Source organism: Chlamydotis macqueenii, chromosome 17 (assembly GCF_036417535.1).
Source record: "Chlamydotis macqueenii isolate bChlMac1 chromosome 17, bChlMac1.mat, whole genome shotgun sequence".
In the NCBI taxonomy this organism is placed as follows: Eukaryota; Metazoa; Chordata; class Aves; order Otidiformes; family Otididae; genus Chlamydotis; species Chlamydotis macqueenii.
The window spans coordinates 1,153,089-1,162,596 of NC_141572.1; positions in this window are offsets into that span (position 1 = coordinate 1,153,089).

Sequence of the window (9,508 nt, forward strand, 5' to 3'; positions counted from 1 at the left end):
GAAACCGCTTCCCAAGGGGCCTCCTTTCCTGTCCCGTCCCCCCCGGCCGGGAGCACGCGGCCCTAACGAGGGCTAACGAAGCGCAGGGATGCTCTCCGGTCCGGGAGCCCAAGAGGCAGCAGGTGGCTGCCAGCCACCCCGCCACGCTGTCCCCACCCCGGGTCACCCGCCGTCCCCCCCCCACCACCACCGCCCCCAACTCCTTCCAAGACGTTGAGTCACTTCCCTTCGTCAAATCTGGCTCCCAAACGCCGCGGCGGCGGCTCGGGGGCTGTGCTCCCCGATGGCTTTCATTACCACCAGGATGCAGCTGCCGCTTCCAGGCGGCGGCACCCCCGGCCCCCCCAGCCCACGGGGGGCTCGTCGGGGACAGCTCCATCACCCCCCCGGCCCCATTAACACACACAGAGAAAGTTTTTGGGGAGGGGGACACCAAGTTCCTCCAGGCAGGAGAGACGGGAAGGCTGGACGCAGGGATGGGGGTTGAGGAGACCCTGGCCCCCAGTCCCAAACGGGGAGGAGACCGGGAGGTTTTCCCAGCGCAGCCCCCACCCACACGTAGCCGGAGGGGCGGATAACCCCGCGCTTGATGTGGCACCGAGAAAACCCCTTCCCCTCGCTGTGCAGCCCCCGCGCTCCTCAGCCGCAGCCGCCCCAGCCCCAGGTTTAACCCAGGCTTCAGGTCCCCGTGGTTCGCGTGCGAAGGCGTCGCCTCGGAAGAGCGAGGAGGTTCGGGGGCGATGCCAGCAAGGGGAGGGGGGAAAAATAACCGCAAGCTAACGCCATCTCCTTCGGCGTCAAACGGTGCGACTGCAGAGCGGCACCTGGACGAGGCCTGAAAAGACGCATGGCCCACGCGCGGGACAGGCAGCGCGGGGGGAGCTGGGGGCTCCCGAAAAGCACCGCAGGGCACAGCTGGGCCAGGGGTGCTCCTGCACACGGCATTGCCAAGGGCCGACCTCGGGGCACAGCGCCACAGCGACGCCACGCAGCCACGACAGCCAGCCCGGCGGCACCAAGGGGTCCCGAGCCGAGACCCCGGCACAGCCTCCGCTCCCCCAGCGAGGCTGAGCCTGGCAGCCCCCACAGCGCCGGGGCGGGAGCGGAGCGCTGCGCCTGGGCAGAATCAGTCCATCTCCCGGCCCCCGAGTCCTTTCCCAGGACACAGGATCCTGCTCACAGGCGCTTATCCCTGGGCTCAATGAGGCGGTGAAGTCCAAAACGCGCTGACCCGGGATAAAATGTCACATTGCCCTGCGCCGCGGTTCAGGGTTTCAGGCTGTGGAAGGACAAACACCCCGTTCACGGGGACGGGCGCCGCGTGGAAAGGCCACGGTGTTGCGGGAGCGGCCGCGGGGAACAGCCGGGCGCACGGGGCCGGCAGCTCCCACCAGGCACAGGTCAACAGGTTCTGTTGCATCCACGGCGTCCCCGGCAAGCAGAGCGAGTGCCACCCACGCCAAGCAAAGCCACCATCGCTCCGGGTTCGGTGATGTCGGGAGCAGGCGGATTTAGTCTGGTGATAACCCCCTGCCCGCCTCCCCGCTGCGCCAGGGCGAAGGGACAGAGCCCAGCGGGTCCCACGCAGCCGGCACGGGCGCTCGCCCTCTCCCGCGCCGATGGTGGGAACCCGCCTGAGTCATCCCGAAGCAGATGTCATGCTTAACGTGGAATAAATCGCACGGAGCTTCTCCCTCTCTGGGAGCTTTCTCCGTCACTCGGCAACACTTTCCCTCGCCCTGGGCAGAGCTGTGTCAAAAAAAAAAATAAAATTCACACAAGATGTCTGGAAAAGGAGCTGAGTTCGGCTGTGAGGACACGACACGGGGCTCCCACCGCGCTTCCCAGCCCCAAATAAACCCTGCCCCGCTCCAGGGCTGGGTTGAACCCCCCAGATCACCATCGCCCCGCAGGAGCTCGTCCCTCCTGCCCTCAGCTTCACCGTGGTAACGAGCCGCGCATCCCCTCGCCGCCTCTGCCATCCAAGTGGAAGTGAAAACCCGTTGCACAAATGAAAAGCCCACGTACAGGATGTCAGAGAGACGGCTCGCTTTCCCCCGTTCCGCTGATTTGTCACAGTCGCGGAAGAAACAGTCCCAACCCCGCGCAACTCGGGGCATATAAATAGCAACGCAGCGCGGGAACCCAGCCGGGTGCCGTGCGGCCGCGTCGGCGCTGCCGAAACCTGCTGCAGTCCCGAGGCGGGAAACAGTGCCGCTGGAGGCTCCACGCGTGTCCCGCTGCGGGACGGGCACCCCTGCACGGGCGGTGGGCGAGCCCCCAACCGCCCTCCGGGTACCACGGCCCCCCGCGCTCCGGGCACCTTCCCCACTGCTGTTCGGGCGGTGCTGCCCAGAGCCACGCGGGAGGCGGCGAGAGCAAGAGTTTCCCCCATCTTTCCACCAAAAAAAAAAAGAAAAAAAAAAAATTTGGAGCAGTGAGAGAGAGGGAATAACGATTCCCTTTGCAAAGGGAGAGCAAGGAGCAGCGGCGGGCTCCCGCACACAGCGCTTCGTCCCCTGGGGCTCGGCAGGGGCTGAGGACGCTTGACAGCCTTCAGCGGGAACAAGGGGACGCGGCAGCCCGGAGGAACCGTCCCGAGCGTCACGGGGCACCCTGCCCCGGGCTCCCTGCCCGCGGCCGCCGGCGGAGCTTCCCCCACCCCCCAGCAGCCCCGCTCGCACCCGCCGGCCTCCGACGTCCGCTAAGGCAGCGACCCAGCTGGGAACCAACCGAGATCCTGGGGCTGGTATTCGGGGATCGCCCCGCTCTTCCCAGGCTCAAACACGCAACAGATTTTCCCGGTGCCGGGATCACACAGGGGTTCACCACCTAGAGCTCACAGCCCAGGATGAGGAATCGGCAGCAGCATGAAGCTCCCGGGGTCGCAGCCTCGAGGATGCTCAGGGTCTTCATGCTGAGCCCAAAAACTTCAGCCCTGCTCCATCTCACCTTTGCCTCACCGGAGACACACAGAGAGGGTCTCTCCCACCCAGTTTCCCACCCGGCACGTCCAAGCTGCCTCCAGCTTGGTGGGAATCGCGATGGTCACAGCCCCCGCATCCCCGTGCCGGGGTGTCCCAGGAGGGAAGCAGCCTCCCAAAGCTGGGCAGCAGCCTCCAAACCAACTTCATCACGGAGCAAAACCAGGTCTAGAGAGCCTGCCCCCTTTTAATTGAGGTTAATTAGCCCGTGCTGGGGCTCTCCAGGGAGATGAAGGGGGTGAAACGCTCCCCAGGCTGCACCTGAGCCAACGGGGCTTTGCCCCCAACCAGCCCCACCTGCAGAGAATAAAACCTGAATTTTGAATTTCACACCTCCGCCCCTGGATTTTTAAGGCTGCTCTCACTAAAAAGATGCAGGCCCTGGGACATAGCCAAAAAAATATCAAAAAAACCAAACCCAAAACCATTGCCCCAGCTGCAGATGTCTCTGGGGAAGGCTGCTCTGGTGTCTCATACTGGGGCTGAGCCTGCGCTGCACGGGGTGGGACGAGCGAGAGCCTTCCTCCCCTCTCACCTCGGAGACCCCTCTTGGTCAATGCAGAATAACTGGAACTGAAAAAAGACGGATGAGTGGGTGAAGGAGGAAAGCAGGGTGGGCAGGCAGAGGGCTCGTCGTCTCACGGCCTTTATCTCATTTTCGGGATTTTTGTCCCCCAGCTGCTGGGCAGAGGTGGGAGGGAACGGCTCCACGGCTCGCTCTGGGCAGAGCAAGCCGGCACGCAGGGATGCTCTGCGGCTGCGTGAGCTTTTATCGTCCTTAGAACAGCTTCGTGGTCAGGCAGCTTCTGCTATCAGCACCGGTCTCCCTTGCTCTGCACTCCCAGTTTACCCCCAAATCGTTAATTTTTCCAGAACCAAGTGTTTTCTCCGGGTGCCACCTCACCCTGAAAGCCTTTCCTGTGGAAAATGTGGCATTTGTCTCTTTTTCTCTGACTCAGAGTGGATTTTTGTTTAATGTGACATCTTTTGTGGGAAACCACTCCAGGCCAGGTCTGCTCGCAGCTGCATCTCGGAAGAAGAAAAAAAAAAAACAAAAACAAAGAGCCCACAGGATCTGGGTTTGGAAAAGGGGAGGACTGGGGCATTCGTGACGCTGCAAAGCTCGGTGGGCGCGCGGATGCGGCTCGGTGTCGCGCCCCTGCCCTCTCCTGAGGTCCCTGCTCTCTTCATTGCGTGGCACGGTGGCCACCAGCCCCTGGCCCGGGGGGAATTCAGGGCGGAGCGGGGTTAAGCGCAGCCCTGCCAGGGTTCCGGGGTCGGATGCAGAGCATCCCACTGGGGAGCAGGACGATGCTGACGGCGCTGGGTGTTGGCTATGAAAGCGCTCGGGCTTAACATGGGCTCATCCTTCACGCCACACCTCAGTATCGCCCCAAAACCCTCCGGTCACGCACCCCAAAGTGCAGAGAGAGGCGAGCGTTCCCGAAATCTCACGGCGCAAATAGACCCATCGACGTGACACGGCTGACAAATCCCTCGGGAACACCCAGCTGGCTTTGTCTTGATAACAGCGAAGGGTTTCAGCGGCACCAACCTCAGTAATAAAACCTTCCTTCTTCTCTATGATTTTTTTTTTAATATATAAATCCAGTTTCCTCACAACTAATTTCTGGGCACCCGCTGCTCCGCGGAGCAAGGCTTCGCACAGTCTTTGGGCGACTGCCTGGCACCTCCGGCTTTGCTGACCGTCCTGTCCTGCTCCCATTGCCGGCAGCCGGCGGGGACGGGCGCAGGGGCTGCCGGGCGCGGGGCTGGGAGGGCTCAGCATCCCTGCCAGGTCTCGGCTGCGCCGGCAGCCGGCTCCAAGCGCCGCGATGCCGTGTTCGCTCTCCTTTTGGCTGGGGGGTGGCCTGGGTGCAGGTCCCGAGGGCTGCGCTCACCCCGCCCTGCTAAAAATACCAGAAAACATGTTTGATTCCTGAGACCGTGCCAGCGGTGGGACTATTTTGGGAGCGATGAGAGAGTGGCTCGGCGGAGCCGCGGGGATACCTGTGCCCACGCTACAGTCCCCCCGAAGCTTCTTCCCACGGCCAGATGTGGCTCGAGCATCCTGATGTCCACGGCTCAGCCTCACGCTGGATGCAGTCCTCTCCCAGGACCGGCACAAAACACAGAAGCTTGCTCCCAAAATGCACCCGTTGTCTGAAAATTATTTAAAAAAAAATAAATAAACCTTGGGATGCTTCAAAAGGGATTAATTAGTGTTGTTGATGGAAGCCAGATCCAGCATTTGCTTTGGAAAGAAAACAAATCAGAGCCCAAAAGGGAACACGAGGAGGGAAATCCATGCCGGAGAGCTGCACGCAAATGTTCCATGTCACATTATAGAGAATTAATGCTTCGGCTTGTCTGCGCAGATGAAAAGGCTTTAACCTAAAGAATCAATTAAGTTTCCTCACAGACAGCCTAATCTAACCCGGGGGGACTTTGTGGGGCGCAGAGCCCCTCGCCTCTCGACGGCGGCTGTAAATCCCCGTCTCCTTACGGCTCCCATCTTCAAAGCACCCGGAGCCGCTTGCTGCAGCTCCAGCCAGGTGGAAACCGCAGCCTAAAGGTCAAATCTGGCACCTACACAGCTGAAGAGGTTTCGGGTGTGGAACAGGGAACGTGTGGCCTCCATCACCATCGCTGGCTCTGGCGGTCGGTGTCCTCTCCCGGCTGGTGCGCTTCGGCATCACCCATCCATCTGTCCGGCCAGACCGCTCTGTCCTCCATCCCACTGGACCGCTCCGAATCCGCTCGGACTCACCCTCCCTACCCAATCCATGCATCCATCCGTCCACGCGTCCGCCCAACTGCTGCCAGCCCGACCCCACACCACCCGTCCATCCGCAGCAGACAGGACAAGGCAACCCGAGGGGCACCGGAATCCAATTCCCTGCATCCCAGAGTCTGGAGCCCGTTTTCAGCCCGGCTCTTCCCACTCCAATTCAGGGTGACGGGGGCTGAGGTGGCACGGAAAAGGGGTCTGGAAAGGCGCCGGCTGCAACGCCCCGGCCAGACCCAGCATGCGTGCTGCCCTCCTCCTCCTCTGCTCCCGGCCTCTCCCAAAATTGCAGGAAACCCAGAAACACCCTCAGCAAATTGCCGACGGGGTTTTAGAAACGGGCCACATCAAAAGGAACGCAAAGGTATTTTGCAATAAGCAGCCCTGGGCCGGGGAAGCAGAGTCAGCAGCAGTGATGCTGCAGAGCGGGAGGCGGCTGGGGACCATCCCCCGCGCCAGCCCCCCGGCCGCATCCACACCGCGGGAGGAAACCGGCTCTGCTGAGCTCTGCAGCCCGGCGCTTTTTGAGATTTTCCCTTAAACAGCACCGAAACCACCTCGCCCTCCTGCTGTCCTCACGGAGGCAATGGTTCCCCTCTCCCACAGATGTCTGCGCGATTCATTACGGGCCTCAAGAAATAAATCCAGCGCGAGCATCGCTTCCCTCCCGCCCTGCCTTCCCCACGGCCGCGGGCAGCGCAGCTGCGGGTCCGGGGCGAGGAGAGCCGAGTGACTGGGATCCCCCGCACAGCTGGAGGGGCCAACTGCCTCCCCCCGGCTCTGCTGGGGGGGCTGCCAATTTAATTCCCCGTAATTTAATTAGGTTCGCCTCTGCTTTAATGTCCCGTGACATTGAGACATAATGAAATTTTTAAAATGCGGTAATTTTACACCGAAAGGTTATTAATACTCCAGCACCCGCTAGGAAAGGAAAGTGAAACAACCAGGCACAGGCTGCCCTGGTTTTGGGGGGTTTCAGAGCTTTTCGGGCTCCTGGCCCCTTCATCCTCCCCAGCCGGCAGCTCCTGTCCGAGAGCCGCGGGGACGGCTGGAGCCCAGCACCGAGGGAAGGTCACTTCTTGTGTGTGTATGTTCTCAATCTCCAGCTCCCTCTGAAATTGCCCAACCATGCCCACAGAATAAAAAAAAAAAAAAAAGACAATTTAATACAATTTCAAATTGCCTTCTCCTGAATTCAAATTGCTTCATATATTATGTTCACGATAACTCCTGCACTTCCCATTTTCCTCAAGGAAGACAAGTTCTCGTGCTATGGAATCCCTGATTTTTATTTACTAAACATTGCAGAGGAAATCCTCGTTACTTGCGCCTCAGTCAGCCTGGAGCAGGCGCAGAAGGTCCCTGCCCCGGCGCCTGGCCCGATGGAGCACGGAGCTTTTGAAGCCGCCTTCAAGGAGGAATGCCGGGGCTGTGATTCCCGAGGGAAAGGTGAAGAGATTCCCCGGGGACCCTCGTCCCAAGTGCTTTTCCCGCGTGCCGCAGCAGCCGCCGTCCCCAGCCCGGCTGCTTCTGGAAACTTTTGCCAAGAACAGTTTAAGTGAGTCATTTATCAATTAAATGTGCCATTTTGCCAGGCAAATTAAAATCTGTCCTCTTGTTTAATTAATAGGGCAGCTTTATATTTGACAAATTAAGGAGGCTCTTGATGAGCTAACTTGTTAATTAATGGAAGCCTGGAGGCTCCTGTTTCATTAGACATTGGCAAATCCATTAATCTGAAACGTTGCTCCTCCTTCAAGCACCACCGTCTCCCTCGCACCCCGAAACAGCCCCGACAGCGCCGCGTGCCGTGGGAGAGCTCCCGGCTTGGCCCCGGAGTCCCCACACCGGGGTTTACCGAGCGACCTGGCATCAGCGTGGTTTTCCTTCCCCTTCCTTCCGGAGGATTTACGCCTGCTGTCGAGGAAGAGCGCGAGATCTCCACAGCCGAGCTGCCGCCGCTGAGCACAGTCCAAACCCATCTCCAGGAAAGAAAGAGGGGAAAAAAAAATTAAAAGGGAAGAAAAGCTTCTGGCCCAGTTCAGAGTGAAAATTTCATTTTTTTAATCGTTCCAGACAAAGCTCCCTGTGCAGAGTTAATGAGTGAATTGACTTTAACAGCGGGGCAGGGTCCAGAGGCTGTGCTGCAGACAGGGGTGTAACCGGGCGACGCTGCTGCCAGTGGGTGGAGGATCCCGCACCCATCCCGGCGGATCCGGCCACCCAGGGTCCCCGCGTGCCCCAGGGGACTCGGCTCATGCCAAGCAGTGCTCGCCTTGCCGACAGCCAAAACCCAAATAAATTCTCCAGGTATATCCAAGGCCTTGGGTCAACCCTTTCCCTAAACTGGGGTGGCAATGGGCACAGTTGTCCCCAGCAATCCCACTGCTCCCAGTACAGACCAGTAGGATGGTGCTGAGGCTGGGTGGGCACCACAGACCTGCTCCAAGCGACGCCAGGACAAGGGGACCACACCGAGCGCGAGGCAGGGAGCTCCAGACAAGCGCGTTGGAACCAAAACCTGATGGAGGGCAGGACCAGTAACACCAGTAAGAGCAGCCGTGGTGCGACGCACCCTCACACTGACCTGTGCGGAAAAACACGCCGTGTGCCTTGTGTTAAATCCCTCATTCCAGCTGCTCTTCACCTACACAGCACTGCAGGTCCCCCTTTACGTTAAAAAACCAGTAGCGTCATCTCCCGAGCTTGCCCCATGGACCATCTTCCCCCCAGTCAGATTAACCCAGACCCCGCAGGAACAGCCCCCTCGTTAATTTTTAGCTACGGGTGCCTGCCGCACTAGCCATCACATTACCAAGTAAATATGGGAAGGCAGATGACTGCCAGCAGAGAGGCACCCAGAGACCGTTATCTTTGTTCCTAACGGACTGCCAGTTCCTGGGATGTATTTGCTTTCAGCTTTTAAAAAGAAACACCAGCTTCACTTTCTACTGCAGGAGTTTGCCAGGTTTCCAGCTTTCCCTGAAACTTGTTTGGCTGCAGCACGCCCGCAAGAGGCGGGGAGCACCTCGAGAGAGGGCACAGCTCGCTCGCGCAGAGAAAGCGGCAATAAAAAGGAAAATCCCGCGGAATGGCACATACCTGTTACGGCTTCCACAAATACTTGGAAAAAAAAAAAAAAAAAATAAAGTTGCTGTTCGAGCCGACCCTGTTTGGGTGCCTTTGCAGAAGGATGCTGATGGTTCGCACGCCGGTACTCCACCACTTCCTCCCACGGTCAGCGAGGACGGGCAAGCTGGAGCTCAGGCTGGGTAAAGGCTTGTACCTGGAGGTATTTTCAGCAACCACAGGTTAGCTGAGGCTGGAAGGGACCTTGGAGGTCATCTGGCACGAGCCCTGGCTCAACATGGAGCCAGCCTCCTGTGCACCAGACAGCAGATCTCAGGTGAGCGCTGAGCATCTTGGAGGACGGAGATCCCACCCATCGCAAAGGGTTTTCCCTTACGTCCCAGGGAGTATCCCCTCCTGCCACCTGCCTTTCACCCTGCGCCTCCGAGAAGAGCCTGGCTCCATCTTCTCTGCCTCCCCACTCCTGGAGGGACGACAGCATCTTCAGGAGGGAGACTCACTGCTGGGAGCCAGGGAGCAGGGCAGAGCATCCTGCAGCGTCCGCTCAAACCAAAGGGGCCACCAGAAAATGGCTGCTCCATCCCCTTGTTTACTCAGTAAAAAAATCACGCGTGCCTGGGAACTGCCTGCCGTCAGTTATTTTTTC